Source organism: Oreochromis aureus, linkage group 22 (assembly GCF_013358895.1).
Source record: "Oreochromis aureus strain Israel breed Guangdong linkage group 22, ZZ_aureus, whole genome shotgun sequence".
Lineage (NCBI taxonomy): Eukaryota > Metazoa > Chordata > Actinopteri > Cichliformes > Cichlidae > Oreochromis > Oreochromis aureus.
Genome location: NC_052962.1, coordinates 17,895,975 through 17,922,839, shown reverse-complemented (window position 1 = coordinate 17,922,839; position 26,865 = coordinate 17,895,975). Strand labels below are relative to the sequence as shown.

The 26,865-nt window shown below is 40.9% G+C and overlaps 1 protein-coding gene across 3 annotated transcripts in view; it reads right to left on the bottom strand.

The window, feature by feature from the left end:
• The window catches only part of elmo1 (engulfment and cell motility 1 (ced-12 homolog, C. elegans)), a 100,414-nt gene that overhangs the window by 63,634 nt on the left and 9,915 nt on the right, over positions 1-26,865 (bottom strand). For 2 of the 3 annotated variants that reach the window (XM_031729284.2, XM_031729286.2), the window contains exon 1: positions 8,602-8,800. The exons of the other annotated variant lie outside the window; for it this stretch is intronic. The gene's annotated coding sequence lies outside the window, so the exon portion shown is untranslated. Of the gene's footprint in view, positions 1-8,601; positions 8,801-26,865 lie in introns of those variants that run through there. 3 annotated transcript variants of the gene reach the window in all.

Below are 26,865 nucleotides of genomic sequence, written 5' to 3'. Positions count from 1 at the left end.
AAGTGCATTTACCCTCACTGCCAAAAGGGAAGACAAAAAGTCCACACATCTGGATATATTCAAAATGTTCATTGTTGTTCGAGTCAAAATTCAACTGCTACTCTTGGTTCGAGCCTCAATTCAGACATTTTTATCCAACAGAAAAACCATAAACCACTCAGCAGCATCTTCCTGTGACTCAAGCAGTGGAACAGTTCAGTTTGAAAGTCCCTTTGGACATTTTCACATAACAGTTCCTGTAGCTTGGGAGAGAGGATGTAACTGCCACATTAAACCACATTAGCATGAACGTAAGAGTCAAAAGCAAGCGGTTAAACACGTTAGTAGTGCAGAGCTTCTTCCACAGCCCTGTGCAGTAGCACTTGCTTCAAGGGGTATTCCTCCAATTTAGCATATAAAAAGGTCAGTTTACTCATCGTGGGGCGCATGAAACAACCTTTAAAAGATCTGAGCAATGTCTTTTGTTATTCTGGGTGAGCTCTGTCGAGTCTGAGTAAACTACTTAAGTGACGTGATCCAGATATCTTAGCTTGGATTGAAAAAAAGGCTTGATTAGCTGCAGATTAAAAAAAAACAAAAACAAGAAAAAGTTGATCTGCAAGAGGAAAGTAGAAGAAACAATGAAGCACAGATTAAAAAGATAAAGAAGATGGATGTTAGTACTTGACTTGGGGATGGGTCACAACAAAACTGAATTTTACAATTATACCTTGAATCCTTATAAGAAACCATGTGAACTCTTGTTCATAAACAAAGCAAAGGCAAAAGACGTCAACACTCACTCCACTTTCATGCAATTACCCCAACGCTAACACTGAACCTGTAATCCTCCTCCCTGGCCCCTGTCCCGGTGCACAGCCCTTCAGGGCACCAAAAACGGCATGATATCTCACATAGGAGACGACAGCCAGATCGACCTGAAAGGCTGTGGATAAGCCAGTTTGTGCTTCCACAGCTTAAAGAAAGGCAAATCAGAGTCACCCAGAACCATGCGGGGAGAGCTGAGCAAAACCACTTCTGTGTCCTTGCAGGGGGTCTAATGAAACATGCCGGTGGACGAGTCTCGAGTGGAAAATGTAGCATAGAAATCCCCCAAATCAACTGAGGAAGGCATCAATAATTTACCTTCTCAGCTTGTCTAGAAAAACTCAGATAATCCTAGTTCCTGGTGAAGAAGTCTGATTACATATTTAATTTGAAAATGCATAATGTATAATGGTTGGCTCAGACTAATTCCTGGGAGAAAACTGCTGAGTGGAATATGGTGTTATTATAGTGTTGATACACATGGCAAAAGCACATGTGGATGGATGACTGGAGACGTGTTTACAAACACTGACCACATGTAATCTATGCACGTGTGTATTTAAAGAGCATGTGTTAATTTAAGGACACCGGCCTGGCGTTGTGTGTGATTCACCCCATAATAATCCATGTAGCCTTTATTCAAGGGCCCGTTGCCATGGCAGCTGCTGCATCAATAGCTTGAGATGTGGATGCATTTTTTTTCCAAACTGCATGCCCATACTCAAGTCACGTTTGTCACAACTTCACAAAAATGAGTCACTCCAGCCCTCTGCGTTGAACGAGCGTGCCTGCTGAAGATTAGAACGTTTTCTTAATGTATGTTAAATACTTTCTGATACACTTTGCCTTCAGTGATGTTCAGTAAATTAGTGTTTTGCTCCGCTTTCCAGCTCTGTAACCTTACGCAGAAAAGATAATGCCACAAAAGATGAGGAAAACAAAACGGAAAGACAACACTGAAAGAAATCTATGTAAACATCTGGATAAACTGAATTCTTCTTTTCCATTTGTTCACAAAAATGTACCTTTTAAGAAAAGAAGAAGAAAAAAATACATTTCAGGCTCATCCTGTTTTTTCCATGTTAAAAATACATGTCCCAAATACAGGAGCCTTACTGTACTAACACATGTATGATTCATTCAGTTGCATTATACAAACAAACCCGCATTAGTCATCTATGTACAGATAATCATCCCTCTCAAAACTGACCCGAAGTCACAGAGAGACAGAAAATGAAAGCTAGAAATCTGCTGTTCTTGAGACTGCCGTCAACATTGTTAGCCCTGATATTCCAGTGATTTTAATGTTAGTCCACTGTTTAATTTGTCAGTTTCCTCCAGGTTAAAATATCACAGCAACTTTTAAGTGAAATATCTCAACAGCTGTTGGATGAAGAGCCATAAAATTAGCTAAAGTTGTACATTCACATGCTCTTCAGATGCTCCCATTTCCAAAGTTTCCCTGATTATTCCAGCACACATACAACACAGTGGATTAAAGATCCTTGTGAGATGAAGGGTACATGCTAAACTTTAAGGTTAACACAGAATCACAGTGAATCTAAGACTTTAAGTTGACACTGTTTTCTGCACCGACATGTTAGCATTATCTAAATATCAAGGATCCACAACAGAACTCAGTTGTTGTTTCTTTAGGTTCTAAGCCTATATTAGCTATTTGATGATATTTGATGGTACTGGCATTTATAACACCTAATAAATGAAAACTGAAAAATGAAGTCAATAAGCATAAAAAAATGGATGGCTGGATACCAGAGTGCAATGTTGGGTTTTTAAATCATCAAGTACGGGCATTAAAAATCCTATAGTGGTTGTCTATAATCAACAATCTTCTTTTTGTCTTTTAAAAACACCCACAAAAAGTAAATAAGTAAAGCAGTTTATTTGAATGTAATTGTTTCGTATTGCTTTAACTAAACCTACCAGTGCAATTTCTGGGACTTCCAGTTGTAACTAAAGCCAAACAATAAAATCCACTGGGACATATTTCTGTTGATGTTATCACAGACATAGCAGGATCTGATGAGTAACATGAAACCGGAGTGCAGAAATGCCAAAGATAGCTACTGTGATATGTTTGCACCAATACTAAGGCTCAGTTCACCGAGTACCCTGCTGTGATAACACAAAGAAATAACCAAAAATTACAGGAAGATCCATTAAGTGGAGAGTTCGAGAGACTTGTTTGTACCTTAAGTCAGAGCACAAGCTCATTCTCCTGACACAGGATTTGTTTTTCCAATAAGGATGAGAAGTGTGTGTGTGTTTGTGCGTTTGGATCTGTGTGTGTGTGTGTGTGTGTTCCCAGCACCTTGTCATCATCTTCGAGGAACTTCAGATGACTCAAAGATGGACTGCCTTGAGGCATATTGATTGGAAATACACACATGTGCAGGTACCAGGACACACACACGCACACATTATCTAAGGCTTCAATTTAATTGAGAAACACAGCGTTTCAACACACATAGCACGCCGGAGCTACAAGTGGTCCAGGACTCATTCGATCAACATGTTTTTCTAGCGATTGACACACCGCGCTCCTGCAAACAGCTTGTTAGAAACAAGCTTTTCACACCAGGATTTTGTCTGGCGTCCGTATACGTTTGCCTTCATATCTACGAAAGATACTCATGATTTACATGAGCCATGTGGTCTGTGTATCAATTCCCTTATCTGTCACTTTGGCATCTCGCTGCAGCCTCTTTACACTGTAAATGGAACCTTGTTATCGCGCTAGCTGCTGTCACAGCTCATCATGTCAGAGCAGGTGATTTGCTGCAACCTGGTTTAGCTGAGTGTGAGTGACTGAGTGTGTTTATTTTACGCTCTGCTAGAGGGTTAAGCAGGCCAGCGGGATACAGAGCTCATTCCATCTTTTTTTATTTGCAAAACCCGTCACTCAGTTCTTCTGGATCTGACCCCGCTTCTTTTCTCTTCTCTGCTTTTCTACCGCATCTGATGTTTTATTGCTTTCATCGACCTCTTTTTCCACTCCATGCTCCGCTTCTCTCTCCAGAAACATATTATTTTGGAGAATTTGACCCAAATAATACATATACACTCACCGGCCACTTTATTAGGTACATATATTCAATTGCTTGTTAATGCAAATATCTGATCATCCAATCAAATGGCAGCAACTCAATGGATTCAGGCATGTAGACATGGTAAAGGCGAATAAGAATGGGGAAGAAGGGTGATCTAAGTGACTTTGAATGTGGCATGGTTGTTGATGCCAGACAGGGTGGTCTGAGTTTTTCAGAAACTGCTCATCTACTAGGATTGTCCCTCATAACACACTCTTGGGTTTACAGAGAATGGTACAAAAACTGAACATATCTACTGAGCAGCAGTTTTCTGGATAGTTGTTGCCAAAGGAGAGTGGCTAGACATCTTGGAGCTACAGTTGCTCAAATAATCACTGAAGGTATGCAGAAGAGCATCTCTGAACGCACAACGTCAAATCTTGAAGCAGACGGGCTACAGGGCAGAAGACCACACTGGGTGCCCCACTGGGTGGAGCAGTGTTTAAAACAAGGAACAAACTGGGAAATTTGCACAAGCTGATCAAAATTGGACAACAGAAGATGAAAAAAAAATATACTGACTGGTCAGAATTTGACCTGGTACTGTAAGTCGAGGAGCAGAAAAGCCTTATTGGATGCTCTCTTTTTTAATCTCTTGGTGCAATCTTCATATTTACATGTTGTATTCAGCACCATGATTCTTATACAATGAACCCACAGCCTAACTGTTCCAGAGTCAAGCCCAAAATTATTGTAAGCTTTGAAAGTACATGTGTGCAATTAATCTGTCCTTATACACTCACCCACCTGCTGTTACCAGGAGGCATTTAGTGCTGGGTTACAGTATCTATCTTCCCCATGATTACATATAAACAGAAGAAACTAGAGCCTTGTTGATACTGGAATTTTGGAGAGGGTATCATTTTTTTTAGAGAGAGAGAGAATATTATTTAATTTAGGTAAAAGTGCAGAGAAAAGGATTATGGCTGTTTTGCTTTTGAACATTATATAAATCCAAATAAATGACAAATACAAAAAAAAGACAGACTGTGAAATTATCAAAGTAAAATTTTCATTTATGCATCTTTCCATTTATAAGTTTAATGTACTATATGATTAAATTAAACAGTTTATTATTGTGTGATTCTGTCACCTGCCAGAGGAAGAAATTAAGGAACAAAGCCATCAGTAAAGAGAAGAGAGATGATGACAGCAGAGGAAACAGAGGGGAGTTTTGTTAGGCAATACTAGGTTTCACCTCAATAATTCATGATGTGTAATAGGAGGGTCACACAATCTGTGGAGGGACGAGGGGAGGGGGAGGGTGAAGGTGAAAAATGCAAGGGAACACGAGTAGGAACAGAGGTAGGAAGGCGACGAGAAGCAACGCAAATGAAAGCGGGGCCGACAGCGTGTCAGAGAAAGTTAAAATTAAGAGTACTGATAATAAATAGAAAGCCAGAGAAAATGTAATAAAAAACAGAAATAGAGCAAAAAAGAAAGTAAAACAGCACATTATAGATATGTTAGAAAGTAGAACAAAAGAAAAGGAGAAACAGAGGCTTAAAAATAGAAAGACAAGGGTTATATGGACGTATCAGACCGCAGGGTGACTTGCACTAGAGTATGGTGAGACTGGGCTGATCCTCCAAGAAACTTTCTGTGAGAGCGTCAATGTTGTTACAGAGACCATGAGACGGCACGTTTTAGACACCGTGATGTGTCGCCTAGCAGCACTTTGCCCCGATGAACGTCGGTTATCAAAGAAAAGCCTTTAACACATTTAACTCAGACACTTAAGTGGCATTTAAAGCAGCACGACCTGAGGAGGCTGATATGTGCAAACAGCCTCACCCAGGATCAGGACTGGGCACATTAGAAACTGGGACTGTTGTGGAGGGCCGCACCTTGGGAAAATAAACCCCACCCCTGCATTAGACAGTCTGATCGGCTAACACTTTTACATAGTTTTTTATTTGGTTATTAAAGTCTGGTTAAATACACAGTTTAATAATTAATGCATTTACCTTTTTCTTTTTTTAAAAAAAAGAAATCATTTAAAGTTGTAAAAAATGTAGCCAAATGTCTCGAATCTCTAACACAACTCTCTACTTGACTCATCTTACTTCTCATGATTGTAACAAGTTTCCTAACTGTTCTGAAGCTCATCATTATAACTTCAACTTCTTACAACTTACATAATGCAGATCTGTTATGCTCATTTTTCATTCTGTGGTTCTACTAGAGTTCAAAGAAGTCCCCATTTCTTTTACTAGGCAGTGGTGCAGCACATCACTTTATCGTCTGACCAGCTCCTGGTTTGGGAGCCGTTCCCACTACCTTTGAGCCACATTTATTCTGATTGGCTGACCCTTGTCAAAAGAAGGCTTGAACAGGAGGTGGGTGGGGCTTGACCGATTGAGATTTATTAAAGTTATCAGCAAATAGCTGGTATATGACATATAATATTGTTGTGGTCTTTACTGCGCTCACCTTCATCATACAAAAGAGCAGAAAGGGACTGATTGGAGCAGTCTGAATCAGGGATTACCTGCACATGCTGAACAGTATTAATTATGCTTCTGGAACAGTTTAATATGCCACTGTCACATAACTAAACATGTTCAACATGGGAAATCAAACGTGCAAGCACTAACAAGACCTTTCTATCCCCCTGTATCTACAAAGACCAAGCAAAATGCAACGTAGCACAATCTCTGTTCTTTGCTTTAAAAAAAAAAAAATCCTATCATACCACATCTGGTTACCCAAGCTCTTGTGTACCTAAAGTGTGTCTGCACCACAAGGTTTCATGGTATCATGAGAGCTTCAAGAATTGTATATGGAGAGATCAGTAACTTTGTCTTTGTGTGGGTGTGTCTGTATTAGTCCGTGTGCCGGCTGGATTTCAAAAGAACCCCTTCAAGCTCTTCATCTGATGCCTCTACAAAGGGCCCGCCTAGCTGCAGGGGTTAGTGTGTGTGTGTGTGTGTGTGTGTGTGTGTGTGTGTGTGTGTGTGTGTGTGTGTCTTCAAAAAGACCACCATCTTTTATTTGAGTTGAGACCAAACGCCATAGTCGTGCTGCAGAGGACCTAGAGTTATTGTCGCTCTAAAGGTGACACCTTTACACGTCTACACACATAGTAGATGTTCATGTTACACTTATTGTGAGCATACATACAAAACACACCCTGTAGTTAAGGCAGGTCTCCCAACTATAAACACCGTCTGACGCTTCATGTTCCAAATATGTTACTTTAACTTGATATGATTTAATAACGATACAGAAGTGTGCATACTAGTAGTTATTACAGCTCAGTTACATTTGCACTATTACTGCTGGCATAAATTAAACATTTCAACCATTTAGGAGGTTGGAAAAAAAAGAAAACTCGCCTGGCTGGGAATCACTGATGAATAGAATATCAACACAAAACAGAGCACAGTCCCAAGAGCCATGAAAGGCATAACAGCAAGAGTACACTTAATCTTAAAATCTTCATGCTTATTTATTTGTTTTCCCCATTCTTCCACAACAGACGCATACCTAACACCCAGTCGACAGGAAAAACCACTGATTGAAAGACAAAGGGCTGAGAAAACGGCTTCAAATAAAGGACAAAGACATAAAGGGTAAAGCTAGGGTTGAGAAATGTGGCATCAAGATTCAAACAAACAGGAAGCGCCACGTTCTGAGGGACTTCGCAAACCAACAGGACAAAGAAAACAATCTAGCCAAGTTATTTTTAAAAAAAATATTTTTATTATTTAATAGACCATTTTCTAAAGTTTCTAAAGTCTCTGTGCGACCCATGTGCCTCTCAGCGGGCCTCTGTGTCACAAACCGCCTTCGCTCACACAACACTAGCAGGATATCCTGTCAAAGGTCGCTACCAGCTGCTCGTAACAACTCTCAGCAGCAGCCAGCCAATCTCTTGCAAGGCAGTTATGCCGCTAACACCAAGCTGACTTTTGCATTTATGAGTTCACATGTGCCGCTCAATATACCATCTCTATGCTTTTTTTAACATAAATCTACACACACAAGAAAAGAAACAAGCATGGAGCTATGATGCACCACCAAAAAACATAACAAACATAGCCTTAGTATAGCGCTCGGAGCAGAGCAAGCTGGCAAATTAAGGTAAACAAGTGAATCAGAAACAATTAGAGGTACTTGGATGATATTCTGTAAAACCAAATAATAAAAACACTGAAATGATTAGTGATGAGGAGACAAAAAAACTGAGACAAAGAAATAGAAAAAAAATCTAAGGCAAAATTAGGCCCCAAAGCACAAAACTAATCCTTAATGTTTATCGTGAGGGAACATTCATATTGCCAAGTAATTACTTTCCAATGCAGCAGATTTATCAGCTGTGTAAGTATACACTTTCTTTAGCCAATCCAAAATCATAAACTACTGACACCACATTTCCATCCCACCAAATTACGAGGCCACAAGACTCAGCTGTCTTTAACCTCGTCCGTTCTTTGACAGCGCAATTCTTCTTTGGTTTGCTGGAGGAAAACCCACGCAAGTTCCCTGTTCTTGGAACAGACATACCAAGACTTTTACCACTCCAGACGGCAAACATCCCACCACACAATGGCCGTGCTTAAGGAGGTGGCACACTGGAGATTAAAGGAGGCAGGGGAGCACACGGAGCCACACCCTGAGGCCTACTGCATCCTGTGTAGCCTTTTAAAGAGTGAAAAGTACTGAAGACTTGAGGACTCACCCGCAAGACTTTGACATCCACAAGTACCCTTAGCTTTCTTCCCAATCCACCTGCTTCTTGTGCATGCGACTACAATAACAGGATGGGGAGGGCAACTTCGGTGTGACAATCTGCCTCCAAGTAAAGTGCCTTCAGCATCACAAGCCACAAACAAAAAGTTCACCACGGTCTGTGCAGTGCTTCGCCCTGAGGCAAAAGAGCAACCGACAGAGTGCTGCGAGAGACAGAAGGAGGAAGTAGAGGAAGTAGGCGTTTTTCGAGTGAGGAGGAAACAGGTCTGTCTGTTAGAAAAAAAAGCGCTAAATTCAAAGATGAGACGACAACAGCCGAGAAAAGACTGTTGGATTTAAAACTTAAAGCTCACATGCAAGGAACGACAAACAATGCATCTGTTTCAAGCCTAGGAATTAAAAACACACTCAGTGAGGTGACTGGATTACTTATGGGTAATTATAGCTTATGAATATGCCATCAGTGCCCCCTTACTCCAGCTCCACTGTGTTAGTCTAAACTGTTGAAGCCTTAATAGCCATCTACGAGCACAACAAATTAAGCCCAAGACTTATTCTGTGTGTAATATGTCAGAGTAGACAGCTAACCTATCAGTGACATTTAGCACGCCAAAAATAAAGAGCAAGGTTCGCCCTTGTTCGAGAGCCAAGCTGCTGCTGCATCCAAAATGATGGCAACAAAACATGGACTGAGAGTAACGATGAATTCATGTATGGATTCAGATATTATCAACCAGTGTAGCTCACACTTTCACTTCCACCTCTCGCTCCCCCTAATTACCACAGCGGCAGAATTGTCTGCAACAACAGAGTGACTCAGATGGTTTATACTGTCACAAAAGATCGCTGATCATCAGGCCAAACGCCTAAATTAAACATTTACAGCTTGTGCAAGACGATGACATCTTCATCTCCAGCTGAGAGCTCAACAGGCCATCTGTGCAAGCGACACACACAAAAAACAGATGTTTGCTCCACCCAGGCTGAGGTCAACTTTGGTTAGAGTCAGCCCCATAAATACAAACGGTCGGGACTCTCGGTTCTTCCAGGGAGCCTCCGAAAGGCGAGCGTCCAAGCGGGAAAACATTTCAGCTCAGCCACAACAGCGAAAATAAAACATGCCAATTGAAATATATCATATCCTCATTTAAGTCTTTCATGTTTCAAGACACAGAAATATGAGCAAGATGACAGGCCTGCATGCGAGATGAGCGGTCATGTGATCAGCCGAGCCAAACTTGGAAACTATCCTGGCCTGAGGAAGTGAAAATATTTAGAGGACGTATATCCTTGCTATAGAGCTAAGAATATCTGGGTTATATACTCCGACTGTCAGCAAACTGTGACAGAGGGACGAAGGCTAGCAAAGAGAGAAGCACGCCAGAGCTTTATTAATCTGTCCAAACTATCTAAACTCCTCCTTGAATGTCCTGACTTTGTAGTCGCTTTAAGCCCTCATGATTCATCCAGGATGCTACGACATATCTGTCGAGGTTGGCGAACGTGACATTTCTTCCATGTCACCATCTGCTCACTAAAACTCAAAAACTGTACAACACCACTGAAGAAATGACACCTCCCCATTCTTTCAAAGTTATTAGTCTTATGATCTGCAGTCAAACTCTATCGAGCTAATTTTGGCATAATTCTACAAATGCAATTAATATGCATACCCCTCTTTCAAAATGGAACAAAAAGTCTAAACCTACACAACCTCAAAAAAAAGGAAGAAAAAAGAAGAAAAAAGAAAAAAAAAAAACCACAACGAGGTGGAAATATTTATGCTTGGCCCTTTGTGAGCATGTGGACAGACAGCATTTAAGTAAACTATTTTGTGCAAGTGTTTTGAGATGTTTACGCAATGATGAACAAGAATTTAAACTGCCCGTAAACGCTCCTCGTTCACAGAGAACAGAACAGAAAAGGCGCTAAATGGTAACACCCAAAATTTAAGCATGTAAGTGACGAGGGGGTCGATACTCAAAAATTTTGATTGACGTGCTGCAATGTTTACACATACATTTTTTGGGGGGTTAGTTGATTTTATGACCTCTGTGTTAGATCTGAAATGTGTTGAGTTTATCCAAAAGCAGCAAACTGACTGAAGCAGTCTCGTCTGTTTGTGGCTCTAGTCTTGGGCTATTCAGCCTTAGCTGGTTGGTAGAATGAATGCAATGATATTTACTTAAGTTGTAGTAAGATAAGTTACTACAATTGTACAGTGCTGTGCAAAAGTTTCAAGCCCCCTCCTCACTTTAAAAAAGCCAAATGCTTTTGTAATTCTTTTAAAAATTGGTCTTGAGCAATAGTTCTGCAGACTTTCAGAAAGCCTTTTTTACTCACTTTCCTACCAGACCATTGTCAGTTTAATGTTGTGAGGTTTTTTTTTTTGTCTATTAAATTAAGCCACTTAAGCACATCAGAGCACATAACTCCAGGGATGAGCTAGTTTTGTGTCTATCTTTGGGGACTTTTGTAACTAGCAGCCTATCACATTATTTTTTCCCACTTCTTTAGCTGAATTTATTAACAGTCTCAAAAATAACAATGTTTCACAGGCATAAAATAGCATTTTTACACCAAAAAGGTGATTCCCAAAGAGCTATTATTAAAAAGTTTGCACACTTAAAAAAACTTGTATGTTTTCGGATGGTTTGCAGAGCGCCCTCAATAATTTTGAGGAAGCTGGACAAATGCAGGACAAAAGAAGAAGTAACTATTAATAACTGTTTATACCAGACGAACAGTATCTGAAAGTCATGTCCTTAAGAATTAGGGAAAAATCCAGTGAAGACCTGACACCGGATGTGAGCGATACATGTGGCCCTTCAGTTGATCTGTGCGCTGAAGCCTCATCAGAAATAGTATCAGGGGAAGGGTGACTGTCAAGGAAGCGAAACAGGGGGAAAATGATGAGGTATGCTAAATTACACAAGAACTGGACTGAAAATCAGCAGCAACAAGTCTTATGGAGTAATAAAACCAAGTTTGAACTGTCTGATTCAAATTGTCACCAGTATATACGGAGGCGATGAAGAGTTTACATGCATGACAATGATCCCAAAAACACAGAGACTGCGGTAAAAGCATATCTGGATATAAAAACACACACTGAAACACTATCAGTCATGGATTGGTCTCCCCAGAGCCCGGACCTCAACGCTATTTAAGCAGTGTGGGATCAGGATGGAGAACAGAACAAAAGGCAGCCAACATCCAAAGAAAAGCTTTGACTGTCCTTCATGAAGCCTGGAGAACTATGGACTAGACTTTTACAGAGTACTGTAAGAGCTCAAAATCAGATATTATTCAGTGGAAAAACAAAGAATTTGGCATATTAGAATACTAATAATTTAAAGCTGACTGTTTTATTTACCAGCTATGCTGACCTATTTCTGAAAAGTAAATAGAAATTTTCACATACATAGCAGCAAGATGTTGATTAATCAACAACACATGGGCAAATATTTAAAACAAGTGTTACTGTTTATAAAATTCAGGAGCTGGATATCAGTCAGCAGCTCTATGGCCATGGCCTAGATAACCACTGTTTGCGAGGAATGTGAGCTTGTGGATGCACTTCTTTCTACATGGTTGTAGATCAAAGCGTTAGCTGAAAATTTAAAGCAAATGCAGGTTTTGAATAAAGTCAGGCAGGTGCTGACGTCATCCAATTGACTGGTGTTTCAAAAGCTTCTTTTCTTATTCACAGACTTTCTCTCTCTTTTTTTAAACATAAAATGAATCGGCACATTCCCACATTGTGCTTGCAGAGAAGGTTGTCAGGCCAAGATAATTCCACAACACTTCGGGGGTTCATCTATTATTCAAAGCCACATCTACACTTATTCAACTTAAGAAGAGTAACACGTTTCACTTGCATGATCAAACTACAGCGGTAAATGAACACAAGCTATTAGCCTGCAAAAAAAAAAAGAAAAAGAAAAAAAGAAAAAGGAAAGTCCCGGGGTTTGGGACTGAACGGGGCACTGAGAAAGACAGACTTCCTGCTTTAGACTCCAAACTAGATAAAATGCAAAGAGAGATAACCTGTAATGAAGTTATCGTGCACCAGTAGACCATTCTTACTGGACAAAGAAATTCCAGCGAATTACATCTTGCCAGTCCAGATCATCATTAACAATGCTCCATGCATGCATATGCTAGGTCTGTAAACCATCAAGATAAACAATAATGTATAATTACACGATGACAGCGTCAATCAAAGTAATGTTATTAGAACACAAAAATATAGTCGTCATTATTTTCTACAAATGACGCTTTTCAAGCAGTGTCATCAACCGATTAGACCACAGAGAATATTGAGGGTGGAGATGAGACGGAGGCAGATGATCTGCTGTGGTGGTGACCCCTAAAGTGACCTGCCAGAAAAAGAAGCAGAAGCAGAAGCAGAAACAGCAACAGTCTGCAAAACCACAGAAGCAAAATTAATAGGAACAAAATTTTCGACAGCAGCTCCTTAATTGGTCCAAACACAACTGGGTGTATTTTAATGCAGAAAATGTCAAATGTAAATACAGTGTTTTAGCTGAGTTTCACTGCCCAGGTTTGTGCAAGTATCCACTTATTATCATATGAATAACAATGACTGGAACATCGTTGCACACGCTAATGTGCTGCTGACTCCTTGCTTGTCTGACAGTATTAACAGCACACGGGTTCAGGGACAATTGACTAAACCTGTGTGTGCAGCGCACCAGACAGGTGTACTGTAAACCCAAATAATCTAATGTAATTACTTAGTGCAAATACGGTAAACTTAATTTTAAAGAATACCCTAAAGTCTAAGTGTGTGCATCTTGGTCCTGTGATAGATGAGTGATAAGTCCAGGGTGTACTCTGCCTTGATAGAACAGCTGGAATAGGCTCCAGCCTTCCTGCAACCTGGACCGCATAAGTGGAAGAAAATGGATGGATGGATGTCTTGTGTCAGTAATGTGTAGTCAGGAAAGCATTCAGCTCTTTTATCTAAACACAGTCAGGCTGAGAAAAATATGCATGCAAGCACTTACTGCGCTTAATATGATCAAGAAAGACAGGAAGAAGATGTTTGTCTGCTAGAGTCTGCACTTATCTATTAATATTGCAGCGTGCATGTCAGGGAAGCTCAGAGCTTGCAGTTCATAATTATGCCTGTTCTGTTTTCATGACTGTTTTATGTTTGTTCCATTATGCTTACAGTTTATTTTCTCAGGCTTTATTTATTCCCTTCATGTGAAGAAAGTGAGCAGTGACACCATGGGTGCAGTGGGTTTGTGGTTATCAGCGTGTTGACACAGATAAGAGTCTTATGCGACTGAAATGAAAGCAAGTCGGCTTCTTTTTTAGGTTCACATTTCATTCATTCTAAAAACTGATAGAGCCCCAGGTATTTAACCCATAGTGGGCTTCTCCTCTTGGAGGTCGCCCTGTTCACACCTCTCAGTGATACAGGCAGTGCCACGACCTGGATGACTGACAACCCACATGCAGATAAGAGACTGCAGAGTGATGCTCTGCTCAATTTGATAATAAAGTCTTATGGGGCAAATCTCAAGCTATCAAGAAAAGGTCACCACTAAAGCCTTATGCAAATACATTTAATAACCAGTATTCTCATTTTAATATAAGTAACTAAGTAAGTGCCCACTATTATTTAAATTAACAGGGTTACTGTGACACAAAGGAAGAAATTATTACACATTGAGCTTAAGTTTATTTGTGCCATTTTTTAAGCTCAAAATGGGAAAGGTCAAATATTTAGGTTAACTAAAAGTTACTTAAACTCAGGCGTAACTAAAACCCACTTCTACACTATTGTTTTGTGTATAATGACAAATTGTTTTAATTGCCCATATCGTTATCTGTCTGCACAATGCTGCAGTCAGCACTCTTCACAGACCATCAGTCACTCTAACATCTGCCCTTTCTCTATCTGTAATGCATGAAAAAAAAAAAGAAAAAAAGAAAACAGTTACATTTTAATAATGCAAATGGCTAAGGTGCTTAACCCATGCCAATTTTAACTGAGGATGAAAAGGCAATGTTAGAATTTAAGAAAGTAAGTCATGCACTGTACTGCAAATAGCAACAGGGACACACCTGTCACAGCTTATCATATGAAGGCTCAGTTACATAGGTCTAGAGACTGGCCAGTGACCCCCCGGTAACCTCTGGTGTCAGGAAAAAGTCTGTTTTTCCCAACCGGTTTGCAAGTGGTTGCTGGGTGTCACTGGGTGAAATTGGCTGCAAACAGGGTGGCGGTTCTGATTTTTGTTGCAGTTTTTTAAGTTTACCTACCACTTGGTGGTTGGTTAGCGTTTGTAGACAAACTGGTGTCACAACCGCATCAATCGGTCTAGCAACCAGAGCAACTGCAAGGAGATTTTTGGTGCAGCGCTGTATACCTCTTTGCAATCAAGTTCATCTACCAGCTACCAGCAACCACTCAACAACTGGTTGGGGAATAAACATTTTCTGATTCTTCCTTCCCATGATTATACTTTTAAACACAACTGTAAAACATAGACAAACAAAAGAGAAGTGGCCCGATAACAGATGCAAACTATAAGTTGCTACATATGTACTTTCATCTCTTTACCAATGTAATGAGTAATGACTGAATGTATTTATTTATCTAATTATATCAGGTGTTTACAGCATCCATCATGCATCATAAACCGCTGAGAAGTGAACAGACAAATATGGTGACCCACTGTTCATGAATGAGGTTCATCACTGCTCTGTGATCAATCTAAATGGAAAGTGTGATATTTTTGGATATGTAAGCGCTTATAAAACATTATCTGTATCATCAAAAATACCCCTGTGTGTATATTTAAATCAGCACTTACAGTGCGCGTTGTCAAGGGTGTTGCATAAGGTGACTATTACACATTGGTTTTTTCCCTCCATTGCCTCACTTACTGATACACAATAGGCGATGTGCTCTGTTCAAACACAATCCCTTTTCTCTGTAGATTTAAAAATAACATGCCATCCTCGCCCATTACATAACTCAATATCAGTCAGCACCAAGGTCGGCGGTGAGAGCTCTAAAACAGAAAAGAGGCGCGCAATTAGGTGTTTACCCCGGAAGCCTTTCCACTGCCGGCTACAGGAAAAAAAGTGTGTGCGAGAGTGTGAGAGTGACCTTCTGCTCTTGGGCTTCTTAGCAGCCTTTCCAGGTCAAACACCCACTCTCCACAGCTTATTTATTCCAAACAGAAGAAGAACAGTAGGGCTGAGTTATGGAAATACTTTGTGATCCAATATTGTCTTTAAAAGTAGATCCAACCAAAATCTGTTGCAGCAGAAGGAAACATTAAGTTTGCTGGGATCCAGCTGGGTTGAAAGCCATCAGTGTGCCGGATTGTTACCACTGCTGACGTGTGCAATCAGCAAAGAGACCTTAACGTCTACTTTAGTGGAAGGCAGGCTTAGATCCTCAGTAATAAATAACGGGATGTATGCTTAGAATTATCATAAAAACACAGTACCATCACAAATTCCTCCAAAGAAAATTCCGCATACTCAACCAGTGGTCGGTTCAGACTTCACCATCGGGATTTTTAAATGGACCTCAATGAAATCCTGAGGCTGATAACAGCGGTTTCAGAACCTTAAATTACCTCAGCTAGAGATTCTGGTTAAAAAGATAAAAATGTCAGTTATGCTATGCACGTCTCCAGTCTCCAGTGGCTGGTCTGGCTGTAGGCCCGTGGGGTCTGGGGTGTAATCAACTTACATATTTTGGACTGTTAAAGTGAAGCAGGAAAGAGGGGGCTGGATACTTAAAGGGACAGATTGACTACTGATGTGACTACATTTATAGTCATAACAGTAGAAATGGCTTTAGGTAAGTCTCTGGTGTGGTATTCAAATGCACAAGCACTATTTAAATGTCATGTTCTAAATATATTTATTAGAAATAAACGGCTCTACGGAAAACTCACAGGGTGTAAGCAAAGAAAGGAAAAAGATGTAGTTGCTAGAGGCTTATAATCTCAAACCTTTGATGTTGAACAAACCCTGACAATGGTGCTGACTGACTTTTTACAGTATGTAGCAGCACAGACATATAACAAGTTATTTATTACAAGCTAACTAACTGCTTAGTGAGACAATATAAGATAAAGCACTCAAAGACCTGAAGAAACTGAAATCAATGGGAGATAGAAGACTGTTTAAAAACTTATTTGGGGAAAATTCAGTGGAGTCTCTATGCTGTGATTATTAGAGTTGACTTGTGAGTATATAGATGCAGACCATTTAGATAAATCCTTTAAAATAACGGCCCAAATGTGATAACATGATGACTACCGAGGGATGTCTTGATAACAGAAATTTAGTAGTTGGGGCCAACACAATTACACAATTCTTAATAACCAATTCGATACCACGGAACAACAAAACAAAACAAAAATAGAATCTTACAAAAAAAAGCAAATATTATATTTTGTTGACAGGACACAGAATGAAATGTTTGGATGGTTGCCGAGTAGCCTACGATAGTTACTACAAGGCACAATGTTAGTTACATTACGTCAGCTCAAGCATTTCACGTTAGCCATTGCAAACATTTGAGCCTATCCAACATCTAACAAAATGGTTAGGTATATTTCAGAATAACATAAGAAGGTTAATACTTGGATGCTGTTAGTGTATTTAGACCATGTGTCGTTGAGTTTCTCAAGCCACCCAAACTCGTATTTGTATGATCGTATTTTATAAATGTGAGTTTAAATTTGTGAATTAGGTGTACTACAATTATGTTGCAGCAATCATAGCAGTATTAACAATTTTTCTAACTCTCTCATATCAAAAGAAAGAATAGATAAACCAGCCCCAGCTCCCGTTCCATCTCCGTCTTTTAAATTTTTAAAAACTGAGGTAAAACAAACTTTTGGCTCAAAAATAAATAAATAAATCAAAATACCACCGTGGAAACGTAAATATCCGTTCGCTGTCAACAAAACCAAATATGAAATCTCTTCTTCAGCGCCATAAAAATGTGTGTAACAGTTGCCAAAGCCACAACTGTGTGTGATGAAGAAAAGCATTAAAGTGCAATGCTTCAAAAGGGGCAGAGAGTAGGGGCAGAAAGAGTTTGAGCAGAGCTCCCCTCTGACTGATCACTGCAGACAACAAAGGGCTGGAGCCTCAGGGGCCACGCTTCAAGGAACAAGCCATCCTGAAAAAGTTCCCTTGACCCCCATCTGTGTGTGTGTGTGTGTGTGTGTGTGTGTGTGTGTGTGTGTGTGTGTGTGTGTGTGTGTGTGTGTGTGTGTGTGTGTGTGGGGAGGGTGTTTAGTGGGGATGGTAGGCACACAACAAAAACCCTGTCAGGTCACATGACCAAGGCGGGGATCTATGGTGCTTTTCGATTGGATAGAAAGGGAAGTTATAGAACTAGGTCTATAGTCCCATTGTCGTGCGAGGTCCGTGTTGGAGGAGGTGGAAGGCGTTGTAACACAGGGAGGAAACCAGTGCAGCATTTTTCATTCACAAGCAAAAAAATCTAAACCCGCCTCCATCATAGAGTGACCTTGACTACTCTAGCAGAACACTGAGCGCATCCGAGCACCTCTCTATCACAGAACCCCACCCGCCCCTCGCTCTAGGTGGGCGCATTTCAGAGAAGCAAACAACCACGTAAACATTTTGCCTATTTTAAAACACTGACACGGTTGAGGTTATGAAACTGGCCTTCATTGAAAAAACAACCGACCAACCAGATTTAGGACAGGGAATAAGTTATAACAAGCTCCAGTTTCATGCTATGTTACCAATCAACCCTCGTTTCTGGAGGGCAAATCAATAACTCAGCGTTTCCAAATGCCAGCTAATCTGGCTCACTGAAACTGCCACTGAGGTAATAAAAAAAATCCTAACAAAAGCAGCAATTGGATAATTAAATTGCTTCCTGTCGTGTTAAAAAAATATCTTAAAAAACGTAAAACGTTCTTCAAAATCAGTTCAACAAGGTCAGGGCTGAAGCAGTCTCTCAAATGTGCAAGTTTAGCAATAATCAGCCCTGAAATTTGTGTTCCTAAAATGCTAAAATTATACACCAGACGGCAGGAAAGAAATGCACCGGACAAAAGGTTATTACGGAAAACATGCATACATAACCACAAGCAGCGCACGCAAGCTGGAGACAACAGCACTTGTCTTTTATGGCCTCCTCTGTGAGGTTTCTCATTCATAAAACACAGACGGTAGTTATCTCTTCGCAGCTAAGTGAAAACTGCTCTTGAAGGGTATTCATCTCTCAACAGGATTATCATTGCTCGTAAGGAAGGAAGTGTTGGTACGGCTTCTGTGTGCTAAACAGCAAACAGAAAAGACAGATGCTTTGGGAAGTTACTTGCACACTCAGGATCCCAGGAAGCTGCAAAAACAGAGCACACGCACTGTTGCCGACCAGGCATGAGCTAAGTGTACATCTCAGAATAGAGCAGAGGGGATTATGCAAGAACAATACTGTAGCTAAAGGCTTAGTTTCACTCATTTTGGAGAGAAAAGAGAGCGGCACTGCCCTAGAGCACGGGCAGTATGGCAATGTTATGCTAATTACTGTGAGTGTTAGTCTTAATGTGTCATGCAGCCCACCTTGCCAACAGAAGCAACGAGGACAGATGAAGATACTGTAACCAGGAAATATAAGCGTAACTTTAAACTGCTCATCTTTCTGCTACTATATTTGATTTTTGCTGCTTGAAAATGTGCAAAGTAGAAAGTTCTGGTTGTTCTCAGGTTAATGACAACAACTACTTAATACCATGTATTGTATTTCAGAAGCAAGTCTCACCATTCGCCAGCCATATTGGTATTATCTCCTGTGTGGGCAGTTTTATTTAAGGCAATGTCTACTTTAACTTTGATTTCAATGGTCACCAGGACATTAAAAATACTGACCAGTGGTACCTCTTAGCCTCCTAGTAGATGCATGTATGGTATCAATTTCAAAATCCTACATTGCCTTGTTCTCAAGTAATTGCATTCACAAGGTTTTCAGAAAACTTGACCTACCTCCTTAACGTCAAGGTTATTGAGAGTCAAACTTGTCCAAGAGTTTTAGTAGACACACCTATGGTATCAATTTGAAACTCCTAAGTTGCTTCGTTCTTGAGTTATCGCATTCACAAACTTGGGTGTCCATGTCGCCCGCCTGCAAGGCAGGGTGATGACAATACCCCAACAACCTTTTATGGCTGAGGGATAAAAAACAAATGACTAGAATCTGATTTAAAGAAATAAAAGATGGTTCATTCTTTCCTCTGAACCTGATTTCTAAATTATCTTGGAGCAAACTTTCTCTTCTATAACCCCTGTGGTTCAGGTACTCGCCTCCACATCATGTAGATTTCATCAGATGTTGAACGTGAGGGTCCGTGCAGATGTCTGCGTGCCTGTCTGTTTTATTGTGACTGCGCACACTTCTCCGTGGAGAATTTATATTACAATGCACCAAGTACATATTTGCTCAAGGTGGCAGACTTCAAAGAAGTACAACAGGACTAATAACTACTCGGCCATCGGATCTCCAGCTCTTCGTGTCTGCAGCTGAGAAAATTGAGGCCTTAGGCTGAAAAAGTATAATGGTATTAAGTTCACTCTTTTACACTACATATGCAGACCGTGTAAAACACGGACGTAGCTTAAACCTGGATTTTATCTGAAGACCACTAGATGGCGACAGCTGTAGTTGCTAAACGTCTTCTGTTCCCATAAAAGTCTATGGGGAAAAGACTTTCTGACTTGACCTCAGTAAAAACTTTCCTGCTGAGTTCATGGCCTCAGTCACGCATTTATATCATGCTAAAAAACACTGGCGGCTGCTAATGCTACAATCAGCCTTCTAGTAGATGTGGTATAAATTTGAAGATCTTCTGTAACTTCCGTCTTGACTTTTATTGGATTCAGAAGATTAAAAACAAAAAAAACTTGACCTCTGACCTTGAGGCTGAGGTCACTGAGATTCAAACTTGTCTAAGATTTTTAAAAGAAGCACTTGTGGTACAAATTTGAAGATCCTACATCGCCTCGTTCTCGAGTTATCGTGCTCACAAAGTTGAGTGTCCACGTCGCCCTGATATTACATCAGCCTTTTATGGCTGAGGGGTAATAAAAAAAAAAATAGCTGCCTTGGATAACGACTTGCAATTGACAAGTTGTTAGCCAATGAACAAGCAGTTTCACAGTCAGACCCGCCCCTCTCATCATCTTTTACACCGTCTATGGCTAAATGAGAAACAACAGCACTCACTTCATGTGCGCTTTAAAATATCTTTGGTTATATGCCTGTTTGCTGTAAAACCATGACAAGAGAAACAGATTTATGAGTGGTCACTGAAAAATACCAAAAACAAAGCAAAAAAAATTACTTGTTGCATTTTATCATACACAAGCAGGAGCGAACACACCATTCAAGCCCAGCTTTCACAAGAAATCCTGCTCATACAGGATATTATGTATAAAACTAACAAAAAAAGGATATAGATATTAACAGTGTGATGAGAAGAGCATTACAGATATGACTACAGTCTTCAGGTTTTAAAATGAAAGGTTACTGTTAAGCTGATGACTAGAAAGCTCTTTCAGACCTGTTTTGTTACATATTATGAGCTTAACTCCCTCTGCTCACTGCGCTGGCAGAGTTGGCATGTGCTCCATTGAATCAAATGGGATGTGAGGGACTGGGCATCCCGGGTCAGGGAATTTCCATTGCAAATGATTGCTGCTGAGCTGCTAAGGCAAGGCTTTCTTTTTGTTCGGCATTTAGACAAACATACAAACTGGGGCTGCTTTCAGACGGTATTGTATCGGTGTCAGAGGGACCCACACAGATGTGCACACAGGAAGATGCTGAATGTTCTCCCTCAGACTCGGACTGCAGATTTCCCATGAAGCTTTGATTGACTGTCTCTGGGGGATATTTGTGTTGCTCAAACGCAGAGTTCAGTGTTTGTGTGCATGACAACACACATGCACACACACACACACACACACACACTGAACACTGCTCAGGTAGGATTTTTTGGGATACTTTTAATCATAATTTTAAGGCAATAGAAAAGTTCAGACATCCAGTGTTACCCTGCTACAGATAAGTTTTTTTAGCTTGATTATTCCCATGGGGGTTGCCACAGTGGGCACAGATCAGCAAACTTTGACACCAGTTTCTATGCTGGATGCTTTTCCTAACACAACTCTCATGTGGTTCTGTGTTTCCTAACATTCTCAAACTGGGGTTCTTTCATGCATTAAGCGAATGTGTTAACCTCTACCCTATGAAACCACCACAAATGAGGAAAATATTGTTTGAAAATCTGAAGTTTTTCCAGTTCCTAACAAATAATGCGAGTTTTCCTTGATTAAAGCTCATTTTGTTTTGGCTTTTTACTCTTTAGTATTCAGCACAGTTTTTTTTCTCTCTTGCCAACACACACAGACACATATTACTTCTATTTTTGGTTCCCGATTGTGAAAAGCCTGTCATGCCGTGCACCACAGTTTTGTCATTTACTGATGCAATGTGGGGACAAATTAGAAGCACTTGGTTTAATGGGTAAGAGCTGTTTGCTGCTCCCTAACAACTGCAGAACTGTTGCCATGTAAAAACAAGTTGACATGAAATTATGGATAAATGAATGGTGCAGCACTTGGGTTACATTTCAGTCATTAGTATTTGCACCAAATTCACAACAGCAATATACATGGAAAGTATCAAGCGAATTGGCCAACTCTAAGTTCTTTGCTGAAGAAATATGGGAATAAGGAAATGCTAAAAATAAGGCAAAAGTTAATATAGTATAGTGCGAAGTATTCCTTCATGAATATGAACTTGAGCGACGTCCCATTCTCGATCCATAGGGTTTAATATGATGTTGGTCCACCATTTACAGCTGTAAAAGCTACAACTCTTCTAGGAAGGCTTTCCACAAGGTTTAGGAGTGTTTATGGGAATTTTGGATTCTTTTTCCAGATAGGAATTTGTGTGGTCAGACACTGATGGTGAACAAGCAAGCCTGGTTTGCAGCCTCCACTCTAATTAATCTCAAATGTGTTCTATCAGCTGAAGATCAGGACTCTGCGCAGGCCAGGCAAGTTCTTCCATACCAAACTCGCTCCCTAAACTGTTTCCACAAAATTGGGACCATGAAATTATCCTAAATGTCTTGGTATGCTGAAGCATTAAGAGTTTCTTTTACTCAAACATAAAGGCCGAACCCAACTGCTAAAAAACAAGCCCACACCATAACCCCCCTCCACCAAACTTTACACTTGGCACAACGCAGTCAGAAAAGTACTGTTCTCCTAGCAACCACCAAACCCAGACTCGTCCATCAGATTGCGAGACGGAGAAGTGTTGTTCGTCACTCCAGAGAACACGTCTCCACTGCTCTAGAATCCAGTAGCAATGTGCTTTACACCACTACAATCAACACTTTGCATTGCACTTGATGATGTAACGTTTGGATGCTTGGCCATGGAAACCAATTGAGGCTCTGTACACAATGTTCTTGAGCAAATCTGAAGCCTACATGAAATTTGGAGGTTTGTAGTGATTGACTCTGCAAAAAGTTGGCAGACCTCCGGGTCTACAACTTAGTGGATTAGTTGCTGTGATTCCCAATCACTTCCACTTTGTTATAATACCACGAACGCTTAACTGTCCAATACTTAGTAACAAGGAAATACCACGACTGGACTTGTTGCACAGGTGGCATCCTATCGCAGTACCATGCTGGACTTCACTGAGCTCCTGAGAACGACCCACTCTTTCACAAATGTTTGTAGGAGCAGTCTCCATGCCCATGTGCTTGATTTTATTCACCTGTGGCCACAGAAGTGATCGGAACACCTGAATTCAATTATTTGGATGGGTGACTGAATATTTTTGGAAATATAGTGTACTTTTTGTTTAGAGTTTACATCTCTGGTTTTTAGCTCAGATCAAATAGTGTGTGTGTGTGTGTGTGTGTGTGTGTGTGCGCGTTTGCAGAGTTAAATACAAGTCAGCTGTTGCCGCTCATGCTCCTTTAAGGATGAGGTCTTTGAAAACCAGACAAGAGCAGCAAATGAGAGCAGTACAAGCATATGCAGATGAACATGTGGAAGCTGACACAGATGTGAATGAGACATTCACTTTTATCGTCTCTCATTTTACATACAGCCTCAGCAGTATTAGCTGAGGTTTATGGAAATTTTTTGTGCAATGCAGAGCACTGAGAAAAATGACTTGCAAAAGAAGTTTGAGGTCAACATGTAGTTAATATCCTGCATTAACATATCCTAGGTCAGAAAAATAAAATATAACGAGCATTCCAACAGATGGAAGGGCATAAAGGCCACTGAGCTCACTCTTAAAACCAACAGCTGAAGATTTTCTATTGCTGTTAACTGAGAAATTTTAGTGTTAAAAGAGTCTTTTCTTCTTAAGGTTACTTAAGGTTTGACAGAGGGCCCAAGTGGGTCATGCTGTGAGGGTGGCTGAGGGCGTTGACTGTAAATGTGTGAATGAATCTTAAGGAAGTTCTGAGATGTTTAGCAGCGCACATTGCATACATACTGATTTTTAAAATGTATTTCTCCATGAATTGAGCGTTTTTATGCTTTCACAGTATTTATATAGCACCTAGGCACAAGACACCTAAACAACACAACTTCCTACCATGTGCATCCTTCATAAAACAATTGCTCTTCCCCCGCTTGAACATTGCTTCTTATCCCTGCACTGAACAAAAACCACTCTGTATCGTACTGTGACATTTCAGGGGAAATGATAATTTGGTCTGCAGCAAACTGCCGCTACAGTGTTGCACACCTCACTTCATAAGGTACATCTTCTAACGGAAACATGGTCTGCACTTAAGCTAAAATCAATTGTATCAGAGGATTACCATCTCCACTCAAGCATGTAATAACCAAAGGGTCGTATTATCATCATAACTCAACAAATCATAATCCGCCGCTGCACCTTTAATGGCTTTTAAAAGTATGTCAAAGTCCAAAATGTTGCCACCAGTCATGTATTTAATGACTGTGCCCCTCCACCGAAGTGCCAGTTATTCTGCCCAGCTTTGAATGCTCTATCCCCTGTTGGGTTGTAGCCTAGATTGAGATGTGCAAAAAGCCCGAGAACATTTGGGATTGATTCATGGCTATTTTTACTTGTCCTACTTGAAATAAATGGTTCAGATACTCACAGGAAGAAGTCAGGCACTGAAAGGGCTTATTGAACTCATAAAAAAATATCACTGGAAAGCTAAATGGTGTTGGAAGAGGGGATGCTTCAGTGTAGAGGTTTAAAAGAGGGGAAAAAAAGCACCTTTTAACAGTAGAGAACAATAAGCTATCCTCTATCCATTAGCCTGTTATTGAAAGACTGCTGAATTCTGACGAGTGAAAATGAACACGTTGGAAAATGTTCATGCGAGCAAACGCACACACACAAACACACAACCAGAGGGCTTTAATAAAAGGTGTGGTGAAGAAGACGTCTCATGTGACCTTGCACCTTGACAAGCTCAGTCCACACGTTAACGGCGTTTCCAGCAGAAGCCACACACATGCAGAACTCCTCTCCACCAGAGCAAAAATTACTCCTCTTATTAAGACATAACTCTGGAGAGAACACAGGCCCTCAACAACACTCATTACTTTAGCATATAGCAAGCAAGCCACAGCTCAGTGTTGCTGGCGCTACAATTATGTTAGCGCTGATGACTATCATCACAAGCATAATAAACGCTCTACGGGAACACTGGCATTATGGAAGATGGTTATGGGCTCTCCTGTGGAAATCTCTTGCCGCCATTGCCACTTCTCTGTTGCATAGAGTCACACACACCCTGCCTGCACACACACACGCACACACAGGCTGAGTGTAAAGCTAAACTGTGTATCTGGTCTAGGTGCTATGAAAGGATTCAGTCACTTCACAGACCAGCCATCTACTTGCTGTGACTGGCACAAGTGAGTAGGAACAAAGGAGTCACTGTGGCTGTCACACACACTCCTCGTTACACTCACCCTTTGCCCTGCCAGCTGTCTCTTCATCCCCTCCCACTGTCCCCCAGCTGTGGCTATACATCAAGCAAACCTCAATTCCACACGCACACGCAAACACACCCAGAAGCACGCATCTCCTGGGTGGCTTCAGGACCTGGTCTGACCAAAACACTCTCTTCCTCCCTGCTGCGTGGTCACTGCCTATCTGCCACACTGAATGACTGACTGACCGCACTGTTGGGGGCACAATGTTTTTCGCCATCCACCAACGGCTCATCAGCGTCACGCCACTGCACACACCCACGACAATGAACTCATGTGTGCCACGGAAAACATGGTGAGGCTTATTTTTGAGAAGATTTTCCACATGAGGCAGTTTTTTTGTTGCTTTTAAAGTCTCCAAGATGCTTGTTATTGTTCTCTCTCTTGCCTGCTACACTTATTTCCCCAGCCACTTAGGGCGTACTACGCCCTTTCACCACAATGCCCTCCCCCCTCTCCTGACAGATGCCCCGTGCCCCACCACTGGGCTCACCCTTTAATTTGTTAACCCCCAAGCTCTGCCCTAAGCTTCCCACTCTCCACTGCCTTCCTATTATTTATTTACCCCCACCCCACCCCACATCTTTTTTTAACCATATGCTACAACCATGCCCTCCCCTCAGTATGTTTACCCAGTGACAGGCCTCAGCCTGGTCTGGTCAGTCACAAACCAGTGACAATGCCAGCTCAGCCTCCACCCTAGCAGTGCGGTGACTGGCCACGGCTAAAACACTTTCATCCTGTATGCATCCCCAGCCCAAGTCATACAAAAGCTATTCATTTGGGCTTCACCCATGCCTTATAATTGTCAAGCTATGTAGTAAAATTGAGGGGTGAGGGCTTTGCTTGTGGTACAGTGGCAGCAAAAGCAGAATTGAGGCTGAAGTCTGGCTATTTATAAACTGGGGCAAAGGATTCAGAGGTTCATGTTTGCCTTTTATGGGTTAATTGCTTGTAACCCACATTTTTGCGAAACAGAGACAGAAAAAGAAGGAAGAGGAAAGAAGGAAAGAAAAACACCAGTGGTGGGCATTCCACAGGCCAGGCTTTCATTGCTGTGGGTACGATGTCATTGGAATGATGTAATCGGTGCATATCAAGCCCTCATACTGTACATCTTTTCACAGAGTGTATGGAAACAGACACGGTTTGTTTCAGCTGGTCAGGCTGCCCTGTAATTCACACTGAAAGC